The 21,831-nt window shown below is 35.1% G+C and overlaps 1 long non-coding RNA gene across 1 annotated transcript in view; it reads right to left on the bottom strand.

The window, feature by feature from the left end:
• Nucleotides 1–16,679: 16,679 nt before the first annotated feature.
• Nucleotides 16,680–21,831, bottom strand: part of LOC123524513 (uncharacterized) — a 9,117-nt gene continuing 3,965 nt past the window's right edge. The window contains exon 3 of the long non-coding RNA XR_006681295.2: nt 16,680–18,256. This is a non-coding gene — a long non-coding RNA (uncharacterized LOC123524513). The remainder of the gene's footprint in view (nt 18,257–21,831) is intronic.

The raw sequence follows: 21,831 nt of genomic DNA, 5'->3' as shown, positions 1-21,831 counted from the left end.
AATGTTCTTACTAAATGTGTGTTTAGTTCAAGAAGAAAAATAGAAAATTTTGTTTTTCATGTGTTCTTCAAAAACATCGGATAATATAGTCGTGTTCGAAAATACGCATTGTAGATAACTCCTAAAAGCTGTAACGTGTTTAAATATATTAGTTCATCACATCGGAAGATTAATTAGATTCAAACTGTTAATTTTCATTCATTAAAAAGGTTTAACAAACTACAGATATGTAATAAAAGTTTAAAAAAAAGTGTTAAACTGGCTGTCATATAGCTTCAACATTATTAATTTGCAGCAGCGAAAATTAGTATGCATGTATATTGTTTTAAAATGTCTTAATTATAACGGGATTCCCCTGATATTTTGTTATTATAATAATATGAGACCAAATAAATAAATTTTAGATTATTACTGACGACGGATACATCAGTATTACGAGAAGTGTCTGATATTTTGTAGATTTCTGCCGTCACCTGTTTTCTTGAATATTTATTCAAAATTAAAGTAATATTATTACAACATTATAATATCTCTGTGTCAGATCTGATTTTAAACTATATATTTTTCACTAAACGCAGTCACGAAACGTGACTATAACAAAGACTTGGCCATTCACATTGTCTTAATTGCTTGACCTGAAGAATCATGGCAACGCTTTCTTATTTCATTATATGTACAGACTACAAGAATCTTTCACTGGTTGAAGGTGCGGAATATTTCTGTGTTTATGACATTATGATCTGGAATCGTACGCACAATGTTCCAACTATAAAGCACTTAAGATACCTCCACTGAAGAGGACTAAAGAAAACAAGTACAAATCAGGCGGCAGCATTATGTTTATGTTCTTAATGGTTATATAAGGCATCATTCTTCAGTACAAACCCTGTTGGACAGACCGTAAATTCTGGATATTATTTAGTTCATATTTGCAATCATTTCAAATATTCTGACGTCATGTTCGTTTAAGCGCGTCTGTTTCCCGCGCTGAGATGAAAATTTGTTGCAAAATGCATATCTCAACGTAATTAGGACTAAATTAAGAAGAAAATGTTTTTCGTGAATACGGAATATCTCACCTCGAAGTGAGAAAATTTTCACATTTTCACTCGCACTAGGCGCTCATGAAAATATTTGAAATTTTCTAACTTCTCAGTAAGATATATTCCATATCCACTTAAAATAAACAAATATCCTCTATGTAGATCTATGCCGCGTTCAGGGTTTACTTAGTTATCTTATTCAAACACTGCGCAAATAGCGTCCACAAGTACTGCTAGTATTCCATCAAGGTGCCAACGCTTGTACTTCTTGAGGTCTGTTTAGGTTTGGAACTCTACCCCATCCACCGTACTCACCTTATTTAGCGTAGGTGGACTTTACGGTAGTTCCTGAACAGGAAAAAGAGCTCACATGAATCAAATAATATAAAATAGTTCGTCAATTGATAGTGACTATATAATACAAACCTACAAAAAATGGGTTAAGGACACTTAGAAATGTGTTAGACTTAATGGAAATTACGTGGAAAAAGAATACGAAGTGCAAGTGTCCAACGGCAACGTGTTATGTCGTGTTTAATGCCAGTTTATTAGCGATCGTGCTTAAGGTTGTGCATAAATTATTGTATCTTGTTTTCAGATAACTGGTATTGTGGAAGAGAAAGAAAAGGAAAAATTGTACTTTTAAGTTATGTGTATTTCATAAGTATTTTTCACCAAGCTCAAATTTTCGAACTTATCAGATATCCCTCGTTTTAGAATGCAGCTTAGGCAATTTCCCCTTACATACATACTTTTAAAAATATTATAAATAAGACATTTTGAAACAGTATACATGCGCATTAATTCATGCTTATGTACATTAATGTTACTGGAGATACCTAGACAAGTAATTGAACATGTTACTATTACTTTGTAACATTTCTGTAATGCTTTAGTTTAACCTGATAAAAAGATTAAATGTTTGGTTTATTTAATCAAAATGCGTTTTACAGTAAGTACCGATTATCTGGCATATTCTATCAGCCATATTTTCAAACATGTCTATATTCGTTTATGATTGTTTTAAACTTAAAAACGAAACGTTTATAATCAAAATATATTTGTAATTTTGTCAACAGATTAAGTTAACTCCATGTATCAACCGGAACTACGCCTTGCCAGTAAAAACACAAATCCTGCTACTAAAAAAATAGAGAAAACCACAACAAGACAACTAGAAGGAAACGCTTTAAACTATAGCATTTTGACATAGGGGGAATATCTTTGTGGTTTTTCATAGAAATGAAAAAAGTCATTTACAATATAATGATTTTATAGTTTATTTATGTCTCATTCATTTGCATACATAGAAATTTACATACAGCATACAACAATTGTAAATGACCGTACAAAAGGCAATATACATAATCAAATTAAAAACATACTATTTAACTTACAAGTTCATATTAAGAATAAGAATATAAAATCATGTGTACTTTATTCAATATCATTTATGAATAAAAAATATCTGATCTGAAACTACATAAAAGTTGACAGTGACCGAGTGAGTACATGAATACATGTACGGATGTTGAGTGAGTACATGAATGGACGAATGTTGAGTAACTAACCGAGTGAGTATACATGAATGTACGAATGTTGAGTAACTGACCGAGTAAGTACATGAATACATGTACAGATGTTGAGTGAGTACATCAATGCATGAATATTGAGTAACTGACCGGGTGAGTACATGAATTACGAATGTTGAGTAACTGACCAGTGAGTACATGAGAGTACAGATGTTGAGTAAGTGACCGAGTGAGTACATAATACATGTACGGATACTGAGTAAGAGACCGCGTGATTACATGAATCACGAATGTACATGAATGTATATATTTATTTGTTTAGTTAAGTCTCATCAGTGTACATCATTTAAAACACACAGGTATGTACATTTGAAATAAATGTTTAACATATACATGCACACTGCCACTCTGTATAGAGTTACAAGAGACTATATTAGCGTAACATAGCTATACAGACATATGAATAACACTAGAAACTGGGTACTTTCCAAGGTAAGACCATTCCCATTTATGATAAAATGTATATTACAGTGCAAATTAAATGAATGATAGACTGCCTAACTACACTTACATACAACAAACTAAATGGTACATCAATATACTTTTATATTATTAGACAGACACTCGAATTTATTAACATGTATCAAAAATTTAAATTATCCACATCATGGAAATAATATTACCATGAAAAAAATATCTACAGCGATCTGATAACAATTTACTCTGCTTCACTTATTCAAATAAGAAAAATCAACAACAACACGTGTAGCGTTTGTTCATAGATAATTATTAACTTCATTTTTTTTTAACTTATTCAAATACATATTTAAAAATTTGGGGAACTCTGTTACTCATGACAACAAAAACATATGCACGGGGGAGGGACTGTTACACGGGACTCGGTTGTGGAGGATATCATGTTACAGATTTAGGATGCTACTGTTACAGTATTCCTGGATAGCGTTACAGCATTTGGAGGATAATAATCGCTGGCGGTGTTTTCAAGTGGTTTTGCTTGCCAGAGAAATGGTAAAGATTTATCTCTTTTTGCAAAATTAAAATTTAAATTTCTAGATTAATGGTATGTACGTCATTTGAGACATGGCTTAACATGAGAAACACAGTATATTCATGTTTATCAAGCGTTTTATGACAAAATTCGAAATTTTGATAGAAAATTATAAAAAATGAAATTGATTAAAAGATATTTCAACCGTATTTTATGCTCATTTGCATTGATAAAAACCCTCTTCAGGCATGCATATAACAAATATCTTTTAATCAATTTAAACAATTGACTTTATAAAATATTATTACTTTGAGCTCTATTAATGGATCTCAAAAAGGCTTGAAACTTGTTGAGATACATCAAGTTAGGTCTCAGATATGACTATGTTACATATTTGTTTTAAATACAACAAATTATTTCTAACTTTTAATATTTCAAAACAGGTTTTGGCTAATATCCTTGTCAATTCTTGGTGGTTAAACAAGTATTTAAGTTTTTCAGACTCACTTAAGCTACTACAATCTCCTGGATATAACTCATTCACCTTGGCAATTAGTTGTCTTTCCAACCTGTAGACAGGACAGTCAAGCAATACATGCTTTTCATTTTCAACTGTACCAGCACAGAATGGACAGACCCGCTCATGCTCTGGTGTATTAGTATAACAGCCTGTTTCTTTCCACAACGGGCCTACGCCACACCTAAATTTAGTCAAAGATGATCTGTGAGCAAATGGCATAGTAATTTTACAATAATGTTCTGTTTCATAAAAATTCTTAAAAAGCTTGTCCGTTCTAAGCTTTCTCTTGGTCTGATTAACATCAGTATTCCATTTAACAATATGTTCATGAATTAACACTTTATCTAGTTCATCTATGAATTTGCTATATGAAAATGGTAAATCTAAGTAAGCATCTAAACTAAGTGATTTTAAGGATAACATGGTGTAAATAGGCCTCAATTTCACCAAAAGCGTACATACAATTTGATAATGTAAGCTTTATAAATGTCAAACGATAGAAATAAGGTGCATATTGACAAGTTATATAGTGACAGAAGTTCTCAAAAATTTCCTTTACATTACCTCCCCTGATAATTTTGGTTTTTCATGAGTTATCTCCCCTGAAAACTAGAAAAAAAGATTTTCTCCTTTTCCATACGGGGAATTTTAGATTTCTTTATGATATTTGTATCAGAATCATATAATGCAGCTATCTACCGCGAATTTTTCTCGAAACTCGAGTTCAGATTCTCATAATCAAAGAAATTATATATTTCCCATAGGCATTAATGTTAACTTCAATACCGATTATCTGCCCCAAAATGATAAAATTTGAAAAATCTCTCGGTGAAAAGTTTTTAATTTTGAATGTCTTTAAAGTGACCAAATTCCATTTAAATATTACCATCCAGTTACAAGATATGAAATATGGCTATTACACCATGTTATCCTTAACTTCTCTTGCACTGTCAATGACCAGTTTCTACACCTATTATTCCCTTTACTTAATGCCCAATTAGATACTTTATAATTAGCAGAATCATGCCTTAAACACATATTGCAATGATTCAGAATGATTTCAGTTGATCAACTGTAATAGGCTTCTAACCCATGTCACCTTGCACTGCAGCATTTTGTGTGTACTTCTCCGTGCCCATGAATTACCCTGTGGTGTATGGCATTAATACATGAAAATGTGCGCACACCCCAAACAGCGGACCTATAGGTTATAATTGGGACTACATATGAGTAATATAACTTTGTATAAACACTATAGGGCAAGCCACCACTATTTTTGAAGTGAGCATTGAGAAGCCCACGGGCACGACAAGCACTCTGAGCAACCACAGCTGTTACATTATAGTCGAGATAATCAGTGAGTGTAATGCCAAGGTATACATACATATCTACTGACATACTCAATATCATAATCACCACACTTAAATACGAAATCAGACTGTTGCACAGAATTGGACCTAAAATGCACAATTTTGCTTTTACTTACATTAACAAACATGCTATTTCTTGCACACCAATCATTGAGAATTGACAACATGAGCTGAAGATCACTTTCATTTTCCGCTATTAGAACAATATCATCAGCGTACAGAAAAATACAGATCCGTTCATTACCGATATCAATACCTTTTATAGTATTCTTTAACAAAACTGCCAAATCATTGATGTAAAATTTAAACAGCACCGTTGATAATGAACAACCCTGACAGAGACCAGTGTTTACAGAGAACCAATCCGTATAATGGCAATTGATTCGAATACATGATGAAATATCATGGTACAACGACTTTACTGCAAAGAGCATTTTGGACGACATGCCAATATCAGCTAATTTATTCCAAAGACAACCTCGATTCACTGAATCAAAGGCTTTACGAAAGTCAATGGAGGCACAGAATGTTGCCTGTCTATTTTTCTTGTGTGTGTCAATGATATTCGTCAAACTCGAGACATGGTCAGTGGTACTGCGCTTTCTACGGAAACCATTTTGCTCTTCGACAATAAGATCATTAGCATCGGTCCATTTTAAATTATCTCATTTAAAATACTTGTATTAGCTTTGTAAATAATTGGAGCTAATGTAATACCATGGTATGACAATGGATCTCTGGGGTCTTTAGAAGCAGACTTCGGTACTTGGTTAATAATACTTCTAGATCATGTAGTTGGAATTTTTTCTGTTTGGAAACAGATATCAAATAAGCTATTTAATACTAAAATAGATGCATTTAATAATCTCTGCGGGAATCATATCAACCCCAGCAGCTTTACCATTTTTAGCCTTTTCAACAGCCTTAATTATTTCGAGAATGCTAATACTTTGGTCCAATTCATCATTTACAATAGTGATATCAGAAGCATTTCTTTCTGACCTATTATAACTATCAACATTCAATAGCCTACAAAAATCATGTTTCCATTTATCAAGAACGTCTTTTAAATTGTGTGATATGTTACCATCATCTAAAACAACCTGTATTGGTATAAAATTAGTGCGGTCAGAAACAATGTCGACCTTATCTATCTTTTTAAAGAATATATTCTGGTCAGTTTCTAAGTCTGACAGCAAATCATTTAGTAGCATATACCAGTGTGCTCTTTTACATCTTTGTACCTTTCTGTCAAACTGTTTCCTAATTGTTGCATATTCATATTTCAGTAAGCCTTTCATTGACCTGATTGAGCATTTAAGCCATTTTCTTTCAAAAAGATGTACATTTCAGTAAGATGGCTATTCCACCATGGTTTTTGGTTGTGGTTTTCTAATTTTCTTAGCAAAATACAAATTAGGTGTAACAGTTTTATTTTGTAACTTACAATACATCTCTTTTTTAAGAAAGCCACACCAGCCATCATAAACTTTGTCAATGTCAGACTGCATCCGCAATACCTTATTTGTCAATCAGGCTGTTAATTTCTGCTAAAGTACTATTATCTTTCAGAAATGAATCTGGTATATTTCCCAGATTAAATTTATCAAAAGCCACGGGGTGATCATTTGTTGGAGCTTGGGGATGCAGACAGACATCGACACATTCCACAGCAAAATTGAAAGGTCAGGCACATTTTTGCACATGTATTTTGAATACCTAATGACATCATAAAATCAGATACATGTAAAACATCAAAATCAGTAAAATACTGCAGGTTTTCATGACTAATTGCACAACAGTCAACAACAGCGCAACCTTTTGTAAAAACAGATGTGTAATCCTTGTTTGTAGTTGCGACCATTAAACATACACATGTTAATCAATAAGGAACTGTAGAAAATGATCTCCATAAGAATTGGACTTGTAATCAACAACTTGGCGGTGTACAATGTTATCTATACCCGGTATGAAATCATCGTTCTCTCCACAGCGGGCATTAAAATCACCACATATGAAAATTAAACCTAAGTTCTGATACTCATAAATATTTTGCAATAGCTTATCAAAAAAAAAAAGGCATTTACATCTATGCTTCTTGAAGAATTTTCCGGAAGCAAGTAACAAACACATGATATAATACTGCATCCTCAAATTTGTGTTCCATTTTTAAACATAGAAAGCCGTCATTACTGTCATCTAAAACAGATACATTAAAATCTAATAAAATCTCATTTTTACTAAAAAAAAAAAAAAAAGAAAAAAAAACGACCCCACCAGAACCAGCATTTCTATGAATTATTTTTTTCTATTGTTTCCTAGCCAAGGGTAGCCTTCTGAAGCAAAACTACTAAAGAGAAGCAAATGCGTTTCAGCAATACCAATTACATCAAAGTTTAAAGATTCAACACAGCTTTTTCTTAAACTTTTAAAGTTATCAGAAGATCTATTGTTTGTCCACCCACGTACATTCCAGAAACCTGCTTTCAACTAATTGTGCCGGTGTGAACTTCTTCGCCTGCCTTGGTCTCCTTGGTGTTTTCCGTGTCCACCACCTCTGTTATATTTGTTGTTACTGTCATTTCTGAAAAGACTATTATGGTTACGCTATTTATTTCTGGTGTAAGAATTAGAATTATCATGATTATGACCTCTACCTGAAAAAGAGTTTTGTCTGTTTTTATCATCTTTTTCCACGATAAAACTGACTACCACTTGCGCCTGAAAAAGATTCGCGAGTTTCTCTATCGCTACCACTATCGCTTGAAAAAGAATCATGGGCGTCTCTATCGCTAGTTTTATCACGATCATCTCTGCTATCACGTGCACCATGATGTGGGGATCTGGATCCAGTCCATCTTCTATTATTGACTCCCCAGCTTCGGCGTTGAGATAACAACAGTGGTGGAAACAAATGTGCAGACAAGGGTGGGGATATGGTAAATAACAACGGCGGTAACAGAGATGGTGGTAACAAGGATGGGAAGCCGGGGAGACAAGGGGGGAACTACAGTGGAGGTAGGTATACAAGAGAGCAAGGATGTAGGTGCTAGTTTTTTTCCTGGAGTCAGTCACCAAAGAGACAGCAGCAGCAGAGAAGCAAAAGGTAATGTAGAGTCAAAGGGAAACTGGGGACTGCATTTTTGTTATTTACAATTGGAAAACAGCATTCTATTTGAGCCGAAATGCACTCACTTTTTTAAAAAAATTCATTAGTCAGATTTCTCGTATTTTATTTTATGTGATAAATATATAGCGGACAGCTGGCATCGTTTCCATGGTCAACGCCTCGCAAAATGCAGATATCTCATGTGTGACGTTACGTGTATGCTATTGTTCGTTATTTATCACTCTAGCTTATACATACGTATATATTTAGTTATATTGTGATGAAATCTATAACTTATTTAATCTGCTATCGAAGTCGCTTCTTCGAAAATGCAGGGCAGGGTGTCGTATGAGAAGGTGCAGGTGCCATGCTAATCGTGTTCGAATTTGGACTGAGTGGCAGGCACTCTAATGATAGCGTAAACTCCTTTATTTGCGTATTGTTTGGGTTATGAATATTCACTAAGCAGAAAAAAACATTACAATAGTATTATGCAACCGTCAGTGATGAGAATATGTAAAGAAATTCTCCTATTATTTCAGAATGGGTTTCATTATATTGTATGTGTACATACTGATCAGTGTGATTTCCATGTATATGATCGTAACAAAGACGGCACAATAGTTAAGAATGAAATACATGCCATATTTGAAGACCACAGTAAAGCCGGTGTAACATTACATATTGACCCCGTTGAAAATTGACCCCATGGGTTTTTTTCAACGGATGACTGATCAATTTTCTACGTTGAAAATTGACCCCGCCCGATATTAATGATCCATCTACGCGTAAAAATATTACCCTCGTTGAAAACAGATCAACTATAGTCAGGTCATACCGGTATTTCAAAGTTGAAAACTTATCCCAATAGCCTTATGCTATTTGCCTATTACGATTAACATTTCTTGCATACCAGACTGGGATTTCCGGTATTTTCACCGGTGCTGGAAACTCTCGTGCTGTAAATGACGTATTACAAACTACACATAGTAGCAGATTTATGTAGTAATTTATAGTTTATTTCATAAAAAGGAATAAAAATCCAATACCTTAATAGTTCCCCTTTGTTCCTTATAGTATGACACTGGTTCAGACATATTCCAATTAGTCTTAAGACAATTCCGAATTAGTATGACTCTCAATTACAACAATCTTTAGTTAGACCTTAAACAGAATATGTCCAACCCTGGGTCGTACTAAATGAAATCGCTAAAAGGTAATTCCCAACCAGGGCCGTACTTAATATAGAATATATCCAACCTTGGGTCGTACTAAATGAAATCGCTAAAAGGTAATTCCCAACCAGGGCCGTACTTAATATAGAATATATCCAACCTTGGGTCGTACTAAATGAAATCGCTAAAAGGTAATTCCCAACCAGGGTCGTACTTAATATAGAATATGTCCAACCCTGGGTCGTACTAAATGAAATCGCTAAAAGCTAATTCCCAACCAGGGTCGTACGTAATATAGAGTATGTCCAACCCTGGGACGTACTCAAACAGACTGTCTTAAAGCTTAATGATTGACATTTTCGGCACGAACGGTACGTCATACATAACAGTAGTGGATTGGACTGTATTTTGTAAGGACCATCAAACGAAATTAAACGCCATCCGCTTGGAGTAAGAAAACATTTTACAAACACTGAAAAATTTAAACTGACAAACATATAGATTTAACTATCTAAATCGGAAGCAAAGATAAGAGCAATCCTGCGTGGTCTTATAATGATTTCTTAAACTTCCGTAAGTAGTACACACGCTAACTGAAAAAAAAAAACAACAGCAAAAGTGCTTTATCCAAATTTAAGGCCAAAACTGCGCACTATCTAAAACTTACAAAACAACAGTGAGGTCTATCACGTATAGAATGTACCTTTACGTATACGTAATACGTTAGGACAACAACCTTACAAACCCTGCGCAACAAACAATACGCATTGGTCTCACCTTACAGCACAGAAGGTCTCTTGCTACAAGAAAAAAATTGACGCAATGCGCCAAATACGCCGGATATTTTCTAATGATATAAACAGGTTTTTTTTGTATTTGTTAAACTATATCGTTTGACTAAAACACTTCTTTTAAACATGAGTTCATAAAAAGTGTTCAAGCAGTTAAAATATTCATGTTCCCAGCAATCTGATGTTTTGTACTATCTGGACAAAAGTTGGGCATACGTACGCTATTCAAAATACTAGTAGCAAAAATAATATTGATCAGGCGAATCATAGTGCAGAATGTAACTGATTTCATATGTTAACATGACATTACGTACAAAAAACTTTCGCTACAAATATATAATCAATATTTATATGAAATATCTTCGAAATATTTATACTGCCAAATTGATGAAAAGGGACGATACAGCAAAGTCATTGCACTTTGTATAAGCAAATAGAGAAAATGCCCTGTTCATAATATCTAAAGTATAGCGAAGATAGCACAGACGTCCGTAACATTATACCAGTATTAGATCTGTCCAGATTGTAATATTGACGATATCATAGACATCAGACACAGGCTAGCGGCATACTTTATATATATAGAGAGAAATTCTATTCCATCTAAAGCATAAAAGCAAGTTTTCCTCTAGCACCTACTGAGCTTTTCTGATATATTTTAGAGTGCATATACATTTAAGAAAACTGTTTTCTCAATCTAATGTGTCACAGCAGGGCGGTGTCTAATATATTTTTAGTATTTTTGTGCGTGTTTGAGTGGACGATGGTGGTGGGGATACTAAAAGGGCAGTTTTTTTTAAGTCTGACTTGATGATTCGAAATAACGTCTCGACATACTGATAGACAGACGCGTTCCCCTTTCTTTTGGCTATTGCTGGCGGTTATGTTGGTCCGTTGTAGGACGCTTTATGCCAGTAATGTTGGTCCGTTGTAGGACGCATTATGCCGGTAATGTTGGTCCGTTGTAGGAAGCATTATGCCGGTAATGTTGGTCCGTTGTAGGAAGCATTATGCCGGTAATGTTGGTCCGTTGTAGGAAGCATTATGCCGGTAATGTTGGTCCGTTGTAGGAAGCATTATGCCGGTAATGTTGGTCCGTTGCATGGCGGATCATGTCGACTATGCTGGTCCGTTGTAGGACGCATCATGCCGGTACTGCTGGTCTGTAACAACAGTTTTAGGACAGACCTCTAATTTAACACGCGTATCATTTAATCTTTAAAACAGACAACAGGAACAATGAGCAAAATTAGATAAAGCAGACATGCCGTCTTACCTTTGTTATCTATTTTGAGGGTCAGGCCAAATAAACAAGGAACTTCAGAATCAATCACGTACACAGTTACCCACAGACCACTATAAAAAGCGCTGCTGAAATCATCCTGCATTCAAACAATTTGGAACTTCACAATATTCACCAGCTGATCAACGACAATGAAATCTACGACAGCAGTTTGTGCCATAGTGTTACTTCTCGTTTTCGTTGCCGTGGACACAAAGTCTTTTAGGAACGAAGAAGGTAAGTGTGCTAATTATTATTTAGTCGAAGACAGTTTTTTTTTACATTTCGTATTCTGAAGAATATGATAAACTATGAGGCGACAAGCGGGTAAAGAAAAATAAAAATGTAACATGATTTTAGTACCAGAACCAATTAAAGTCTTTATGAAAATATAAGACTTTTCTCACAGCAGTCCGTCAACTAAAAGTGTCGGAAATTGTGAAACAATAAGAAGTGAGTACTCCGTAATTAATAAATAGAGTTAATCAAAAGCAAAGCGGCAACGGCAATAATTAAGATGGCAATATTCCTAGGAAATTGTGTGCCTGTATATCTAAGCCATATCCACAATTCAACATCAACGCATACTTGTAAATGTTAGATATCATGCTGGAGCTAGTTTTACACAACCATTCAAATCTATTGTCATAATATAACAAACCATATGGGGATGGTCTGGTAAAAACTTCTTCAATGAAATAATTCTATCGCTTGCCAAATCTTTCAAAATTAATTTTGTAGTTGTATGCATATAAAATATAGTTTTCTTAGTTTCAGGCGCATTCAAATCGATATGCTGAACTTAGTATAACGTTGCATAATTTTCGAATATACTTGAAATTAAGTTTATTCGAATATAAATATAATATCATGTGACCTAATTTTTAGTTAAACATTTCATCAGGAAATCAACGCGTGTATGCATTTTAATGAATTTTGCTGAACGCAGTTTTACGCCACAAAAAGTCAAATACAGTTAAATTTGTTTCGTCTTTGTCGAACATCTTCGACTTGGATATTACTTTTTAAACAGTTACTCCATAACTATATTTATAAGGTAGATATGTTTTGATATGCAATTAATAGTTTAATCAGAAATATTTGACGAGCCGACAATGTCAGCTGTCGCTCAACTTACTGGTGGCAAGTGATCTTTTTCCTTTGCGATCAGTGCAGACCAAGACTTCCGTGCAGGTTGGTCATGGTCTACACTGTTCGCTATTCAGTCAGTAAATTTTCAGTGAACACCCCTTTGAATAATATGTTGACTTGTACTGCCAAAATTGAATGATGGATCACTTTTAATGTTAAAATGCATACTCATTCGCAGAAATGTCGGATGTGAAACGTAGTTACAACTGCAATGCTCATTGCAGCCACGGAGGATGTTGGGGAAGTTATGGAGCATGCAGTGGTGTCTGCTACTGCTATGGGGTAAATAATATACCTTTGTTATATCTATATAAATAGATATGTATATGTAAGTATTTTCTTAATTATGGTTCAAGTTTACAAAAACCATTTTGTTTTTTTGTACGTGGAATATATAGTTGATATCTTTATTCTCTACTGCTGTTAAGACAAGAGATACTATGGATATGTAATTTACGGCGAAGGCGCTGTGGTTTTTGTAATTTACAATGGAGTATCATGCGGTATCAACACCAAAATCGTCCTCAGTCAAACCTTGAAATACATAATACCAATTTATGTGGAAGAGAGTCAAATTTTTAACTCAATTTTATGTTTTTTCTTTTTTTCTTTTCAAACTACGTTATGAAAGTTTCCCAGCTTATTCTCGGCTCACTGCGTATCAAGTAGATATGCTTTGGGTTGATAATTATGGTAACAGTCTGAGTCAGTGGAAACGTCTTTTACACTGCTGCTCAATATGCGACAAAAATGCAGAGTTGCGCTTGCAGAGTTATTTAAGAAATGAAATATGTTATCTTTCGGAGTTCGTGCAAAATGAACGACAGAATAGGATCGACAAATCCATGAATCGCGCTGGTGATTCATGTTTAATTTGACGATTCTATTCTGGAGTTCATTTCGCATGAACACCGAAAAAAAATTCTTATATTTACATGTTATTTCCTTTCTATTTATAAACAAGGTTATATCATAAATTGCACACATTTTGTTGCATTTTACATTAAAATCAGCTTCTCACCAAACATCATAAGCAACGTTTTCCCTGACTATACGCAGACCTAGTCAAAACAGTGGCCGTTCATACAAAATATAGGGCGAATGTAAATATAGCCTCAGTCTACATGTTAACTTTGTCTACTTGTTAATTTTGAGCTCAATCTTGAAATCGAACGAAGACAAGTCCGCATTCTGAGGCTGTTCTTCACTTTAATAACGTTGGAGCCTGGGTTTTGAAAATTATGATAGGCGATGCTTTTGCTGAATTTGACTTTTGATTAACCTTAGCAACACTTTGTCTTAAAAGTTGAATGGCATTCTTGTTATAACACGCAAGACTAGAACGTAAATTTTGTTCAATGAAGCATTTTGGATAATGTCTATTTTATTTTTTAATATTTTATCTATGATTTTCTCTCTCTCTCTCTTTCAGTCCGGATACGAGTACAGATGTAATTACTGCGACATCTAAACAACTGCCATGAATATCTAAACAGTTGTCATGAACTGAAGTTATATATAATATATGTATCTATCACGAAATATTTGTCATTATTCAGTTTGCGTTACAAGCCCTTCTTTCGAAAATAAGTCCATGTGACGCGTTTTGTTACCTCAAATCACGATCCTTCGTTTTTTGGGGGAATTTCATATTTCATACACTTCCAGAATTTAATAGACTTTGTCCCTTTACTTTTGAATACCAAATTGTTCAAGGGCCCTACATGTCCGAATGGTTAAGGTCGCTGACTTCGAATCATTTGTCCCTCAACAATGTAATTCGAGAATTCTTCATGCGAGGGAACCACCCAGTCCGTGTTGAAATAATGCACGGAGGGGCACCTGGGTTCTTCATCCACCATCAAAGCTAGGAAGTCGTCATATGCATATGACCTAAATTGTGTCGTTGAGACGTTAAACCCAACAAAAACAAAACAAAATTGGTCATAATAAGTAGGAGCCTAATCTGACTTTCTACGGAAGTATTTGCGTTTGACAATAAATATTGTCCCTGTATTACACACACTTTGCTGTCTTTCTCATTCAAAACACATTCAAAAAGATTTGTAATAACTGATAATATAATATCTGTCCAGACAGTACCAGTGACCAAACTGTTATTCCTGGGTATATTTACATTTCAAATTATTGTTTTGGTTTGTTTTTTTTCAAACTGAAAAGTAAGCTGTCAAAATTTCAGAACGATGAAGTTTCCAGGTTATCGAATTTCATTGCCCGCAATACTTTAATGTTTGCTCAATAATAACATACGTCCTGAATATATATAATTCTAAAAAGCAGTTCAATATCTGCTTTGAAACAGACAGTCAAATTATTTGTTGATAAAATTAATATTTGTTTTTCGGAACACTACTGTCTCACTAAAAGACTCTTCCCCGACTTTTCAAGCCCGTTTGACCCTGTTATATATTGTAATGCAGTCAATTATACTTAATCTAAATAAAATCTTTCTTTCTTTCAATTGAAACAAGAATGGACACATGCACCTGATGAAACGCTTTATGAAATATCCTTATTTGGCTAGAATTTTTGTCAGTTAAACAAAGAAGGAAGTCAAACGTTGTATATTCTGTCATAAACAACGGTAGACGAACAAACCAGTGGAAGTCGAAACGTCATTTAGCCGCGTGATACCTGGTTCATTAATACTTGGAATAATGAAGTTAAGCATACATTTCATCAGCATGTTTAAATGAAAATAAACAATGCCTTCTTGTGGTTTATTGTCTGACTAAACACGACTCATGTTTGGATATTTAACCACTTAGACTTACACCCTCGTGGTGAACTCTGAACCATTGTAAATCAGATGATAAATAACGCAAATGCAATAATCATTTGACAAATATTAAGAAGACCAAAAACGGGGCTTACCAAAACAAATAATCAAACATTTAACTCCTGATAATATGGCATAGCAACTTTCAACTTTTGCAACAAAACCCACCTTTTAAAAACATGAAAAGGGACCTGTTTACGGTCTGTTGTAAATACATCATGAAATATGACAATTAATGGCATAATGAATAATTTATGGCAATTTTGCTTACCCCGCCAGAAAAAAATAAGGATTTATTTTTGACAATTCAGTAAAATGCCAGTACTTTCATCCATTTGCGTTCAAATCACTTGATTCTTTCAAGGTGTCACTTTTGTCCGATACCTGTCTAGAAAATAACAAATATTATATCATTTGACAACTTAGAGTAAAACAAACTAGAATATGAGAAACCCCGAGAATATGAGGAAAGGGGACGCCGTCAAACGTTGTAAATTGGAAAATTACTACATGTTTGCCTCAATGAGACGGATTCTTGTGCATATGCCTTTGCCGACCCCCCTCAGCCAAGTATAACATTAACCTTTCAGATAGGGAACTTATGTTTGCTCGCGACAATCAGTGTGAGACAAGCATACAGTATTTTCCAAATGTACGGCAAAAATATAATCTGGACAAAAATAAGATGGACCTTTTATCTCCAGTTCTAACACCACCCGATTTGTTTTCCTATAATCATAGCGTTAAACGGCAAAGCGGCGCCCTGAAAAAGAAATCAACAGAAATCAAGGACGTACATAATAAACATCGATAACGTGTTAGAATCAAAATAATATATCTCAAACAGGGATTTGCTCGTGAATAAAATCATTAGTTTAGTTTAATCATATTTTATTGTATATATTATATTCACATGTGTATAAATCACATTTAATACAAGCATTAAATCAAATACATACAAATGGGTTGGGCCAAACGTTATTACAACATTATCCAGGGCCCTCCCCAGTTTAGATGCGTCCTCGTGATATAATTCCTTCGCATCTAAACTCCAAACAATGATTTTATTCAATGATAAATTACTGTTTGGGATATATTATTCCTTAATTTAATTAATACAATCACGTCAATCTGGAAGGCGAAAAGATGACGTTTTGCGGGGCTATAACGACGTTCGACCAAATAGTCCAGAGGAGCGGTATCAAAATACACTTGACTGATAAAAACGGGACATATCTATTACGTTATTTTATTTAGTACGACCCTATGTCAGACATATTCTATTATTCTAATCGAATAAGTACGAGCCTGAATTACGATAAATCAATTTAGCTTTAACGGACAACTCGAATTAGTACGACCACGACCCTAGGATCATACTATTTGAAATAATCTGATTTCTCGATTCAAAAAAAGTAATTTTAGTTAAAGTACATAACGTTAGGCTGCAAGCGATAAAATAAAACCGAAACTAAACAGTTATTTGTCTTTGAAACGACATGACGTCTTTCCTGTTTATTTAAATACGCTGCTGCAGGAAAAGATACTTCCTGCATGGAAGTTTCGATGTGCCTGTCGAAGTCCGACCACACCCCACTAACCTGTCGAAAATCATTATGGTAAACCTTCGTTAACAGTTCCCTGTCCAACCAACATATAGATCTCGCCTGTCAGTTTGATCCCGGGCTCGGCCTTGTGAAATTATTTTTAAAGAAGGTAGGCTATCCAGCAAGTCTACGATAGTTTTTGGTTCTTTCCAATTTGTTTCTCTTGTGTTTCTCTTCTACAAACAGACGATCTCCGACGTTTAACTTAAATTTAGCTAACCGTTATAAAGTGACCCCATGACTGATCAAAATTGAACGACTGATCAGCTTTCAACGACCTTTTAATCAAACTTTAATGTTGAATTGTTGGCGGGGTCAATTCTCAACGTTGAAAAGGGACCCATGGGGTCAGTTTTCAACGGGGTCAATATTTAATGGTAAACCGGAGCTGGATATAAGAACAAGTTGGTACGGCTATAAACCACCAAATCCTGTACCTATAGCTACATTTTAAAGTAGCTTATTATAAAAATATAATGTTTCTTTCCATAAATACAAGAAAGTCGTATAATAAGTCTTTGACTATCAATCTTTACAATGAATATATTTAACAAAACTCCTAACCCACCAATTGCTATTTTGCAAGTATCATAAAAAGTACTGAAAATACATATTTGAAATTAATCATACAATTAGATCAACAATTTGTTAATAACATATCTAAATTTCAAACTTTTTCAAATTATGCAAAGATTTTTTTTATATTTTACTTCCACATCCAATGTTTTTAAAAGTCACAAAAAGCCAAAACCGAATTGCATCTTTTTCTCTGTGTAAGCGAGTAAAAGACCTTGCATGACTGTGACTTCCTTTGCGCTATCAACTCCATCACAAATACCGAGATGAACGAGAATCCAACCCAAAACCTGTAAAAGTAAAGCAGACATTATATATTCTATAAAAATGCATATAAAAAGGCAATATTTAACAAGTCATTGTAAACAGTGAAATAAAAAAAGTAAAGTCTAACCCTATACTAACCACCAGATTGGTCTTTGCTGTATGTTGATGTAATGCAAAATGATTACTTATAAATCGGAAAGTTGGGATGGTAGGTTCTATTCATTTGTGGTTGGCCATGTACAAAGTGTGATCATTTATTGAAATCATACAATTACAGAAATGAAAATTTGTAGTCTGGGTGTCACTTAATCTATAGCAGTACAGTATAACAGTATACTGTTTTAAATAAACAAACTTTTATTATCACCTTTTACTAAATCAACTTATCTGACTGGATTACCAGTGAACGTGTTGTGTTAAATTTCAAAACAGGATATGAAATACGATATAACTTAAAAAATGAGTAAGAGTGTAAACCTACGTGGGTCTATCACATGTAGTCCTTTCGTGACGTTAAGAAGAGTTTTGTTTGGTTAAAAATGTTAAGGGGGTCAAACTGTCTTCAAGATAGTATAACCGTCAAGGCAGGCTTGTTGTTGCAGCAACAAAGAAAGAAAGAAAAGAAACACTGATGGCCTTAGGGGTTAGGTAGAAGAAAATGGTCGATTCTATTTTTCCCCAAATAGCTCCTGCTTCATATTCTGACTTACCGTTTGAAATTAAAGAAGGATTCTGTATCTGTATCTGTATGGTGATACGTCGTAGTGACCAATGCTGGCTTTTACACGACGAAGGGAGTACGCATTTAGTCAAAATGAGAGTTTGAGAGTCTATTTCTGAAACTGTTCACAGTGTCTGCATTGATCACACTATCATCAAGTCTATTTCAGTCATAGATTGTTCTGTCAAAGAATGAATTCCTATAGTTTTCTGAATCAGCCTGAATTGGTTTGAAGCTCTTAGAATTGTTTGTCACATAATTTTCCAGAATATTTTTATATTCGTATTCCGAGTATCGAGTAGCCCGTATCACTCGCCTCTGCCTACGGGGTTGGATGTAGTGGTCTTTGTTAATTGCCGGTACAAGCCCTTCCACCATCTTGTACATCAGCGTCAGCCTCTGGTCTTTACGGCGATCTTGAAGGGTAGGCAGCTTCAAACGTTGAAGCATTTCAGTTACACTCCCTTCCTTTCTCGAATGATAGTCCTTCATGATGAACCTGGCCGCGGAACGTTGAATGTTTTCTAATATATCAATGTCTTGCTTGGTATAAGGAACCCAAATCACTGATCCGTATTCAATTTTGATCTCACTAGCGCTAAGTATGCGTTTTTCCTGCAAGATTGAGGAGTGTGATGAAGATTTCTTCTTAAAAAGCCAAGGGTGGAATCTGCCTTTTTTCTAACTTGATTTATGTGTGTGTTCCATTTCATTGTTTCTGAGAAAGTGATGCCCAGGTAGGGATTGTCCTGTACTTGTTTGAGAATTCGTCCTTTCATGGTGTAAAAGTGAGAGGATTTTTGCTTAACACTCGGATCCCTTTTTTTCACATGGAATTTCATTCCCCATTATTCTGCCCAGTTTATCCAGTTTTCAATTACCCATCACTGGGACTCAAGATTGTAAACTCGAGCTGCATCCCAAGTGAGCAAAATTTTTCTTCGGATTACAGTTTTTAATTTCAGCAGTTTTCTAGTGCAATCCAAACGCTTGGACTTTGGAATGAATTGAAAGTTAAAATCAATGAAACTTCAAATACTGTAACTGAGCTCTATGAATCTGGAAAATCTGTTCATGAAATGTGGGATACATTTAAGACTGAATTAATGAAAACTGTCAATGAAAATGTGCCATCTAAAATGTTAAGATCAAGTAATTCAACTCCATGGGTTATGGGTAAAGTCAAACGTGTTCTAAGACGGAAAGCTAGATTATACAAAAGGGCTAGAAAAGCTCAAAATTGGACGCGTTACCGTCAGTGCCAACATGACAGTAAACGTGAACTTCGTAAAGCAGAGTGGTCATACATTAACAATACTATAAATGTATGCCTAAAGCAAAATAACACCAATCCCTTCCGGAAATATGTGAAATCAAAAAAAAAGGAAGACAATATTGGAGTTTCACCTTTAAAATCTGGTAACCACTTAATCATGGACGGTAAAGGGAAAGCTGAGAAATTGATTGAACAATTCCAGTCAGTGTTCTCAAAGGATGATGGCGACAACATCCCATCCTTCCCTACGCGTGTGAAAAATGACATTTCATCTCTCACCATCGATAAAAAGAGAGTTACGAAGCTGCTCCAGAAATCAGCAAAGCAGCCGGTCCTGATGAATTGCCAAACCGTGTGTTACAGGAGTGTACTTCAGAGATAGCTCCCGCGCTTACAGCTATCTTTCAGAAGTCTGCAGATTCTGGAGAGTTGCCCAGAGACTGGCGAAATGCAAATATCGCTCCAGTGTTTAAGAAAGGCGATAGGCACTTGCCGGAAAACTATCGCCCGGTATCACTCACATATGTGGCTTCGAAACTGTTGGAGCATATTATCTGTCGACATCTGCTAGATCACTTAGACAAGCATAAGGTCCTCACATCCCTTAACCACGGTTATTCCTGTGAAACGCACTTAGAGGTCACAGCTCATGATTTGTTAGAATCCTTTGACAGTAGCACTCAGACAGATGAATTGATACTGGACTTTAGTAAAGCTTTCGATACAGTCCCTCAGTCCCTTTTTGTAGAACTTGGCTTTGTCCTGTGGGACTCCGGACGTTACCGGAACTTCCTCTGATGTTTCCCCATTCACAAGGACGGATTGGCGCCTGCCAATCAAGAAATACTTGACCCATTGCAACGTGGTGCCCTGAACACCATGTTGATGAAGTTTGTATAGAAGTTTCAGATGGTCAACCTTGTGAAATGCTTTAGAGAAGTCCAGAAGGATTAAGTCCGTCTGGTGGCCTTGAATTAAGTTTCGAGATAGATCTACATGTTCGAGTAACTGAGTTTCGCATGACCTTTTCTCTCTGAACCCATGCTGTACGTCATATTGTTAACCTGGAAATGCTTGGTAATATTAGAGGCTATGATGTGTTCCAGTAACTTAAAAGAATACAACTTAGGCAAATAGGCTGGTAATTTGCAGGATTGCTTTTGTCGCCCTTTTTAAACAGAGGAGTGACATTGGCCTTGGACCAGTCAGCTGGGATAGTGCCCGTGTCAATGGACCTTTGAAAGAGCTTAGTGACTAGTGGTGAGATTTGTTCGCTAAGATTTTTAAGAAGGATCGGTTTTAGACCATCGGGACCACATGCTTTGTCTATTTTCAGGGACGAGAGGAGTTTCTGAACACTATTTATGCCTATAGTGACCTCTGGCATTAGGGGATATTTTGGCTGGTAATCAGTTGGTATAGAGAGTAGAGACTGCACTTTCATTTTACAGATTTGGCCCAGTTTGAGAGGTGACATTGGGTTGAATACAGATTGGAATTGACGATTGAGGATATTGGCCTTCTTTTTATCATCCGTATGAAGTTTACCTTTTTCTAGAAGAGGGGAAATGCCTTGGGAGTCTTGTTTGGCATTTTTGGCA

The sequence above is a fragment of the Mercenaria mercenaria genome, chromosome 3 (genome assembly GCF_021730395.1).
Source record: "Mercenaria mercenaria strain notata chromosome 3, MADL_Memer_1, whole genome shotgun sequence".
NCBI lineage: Eukaryota > Metazoa > Mollusca > Bivalvia > Venerida > Veneridae > Mercenaria > Mercenaria mercenaria.
Note: the sequence above shows the minus strand (reverse complement) of the source record. Positions and strands in the feature narration are given on the sequence as shown.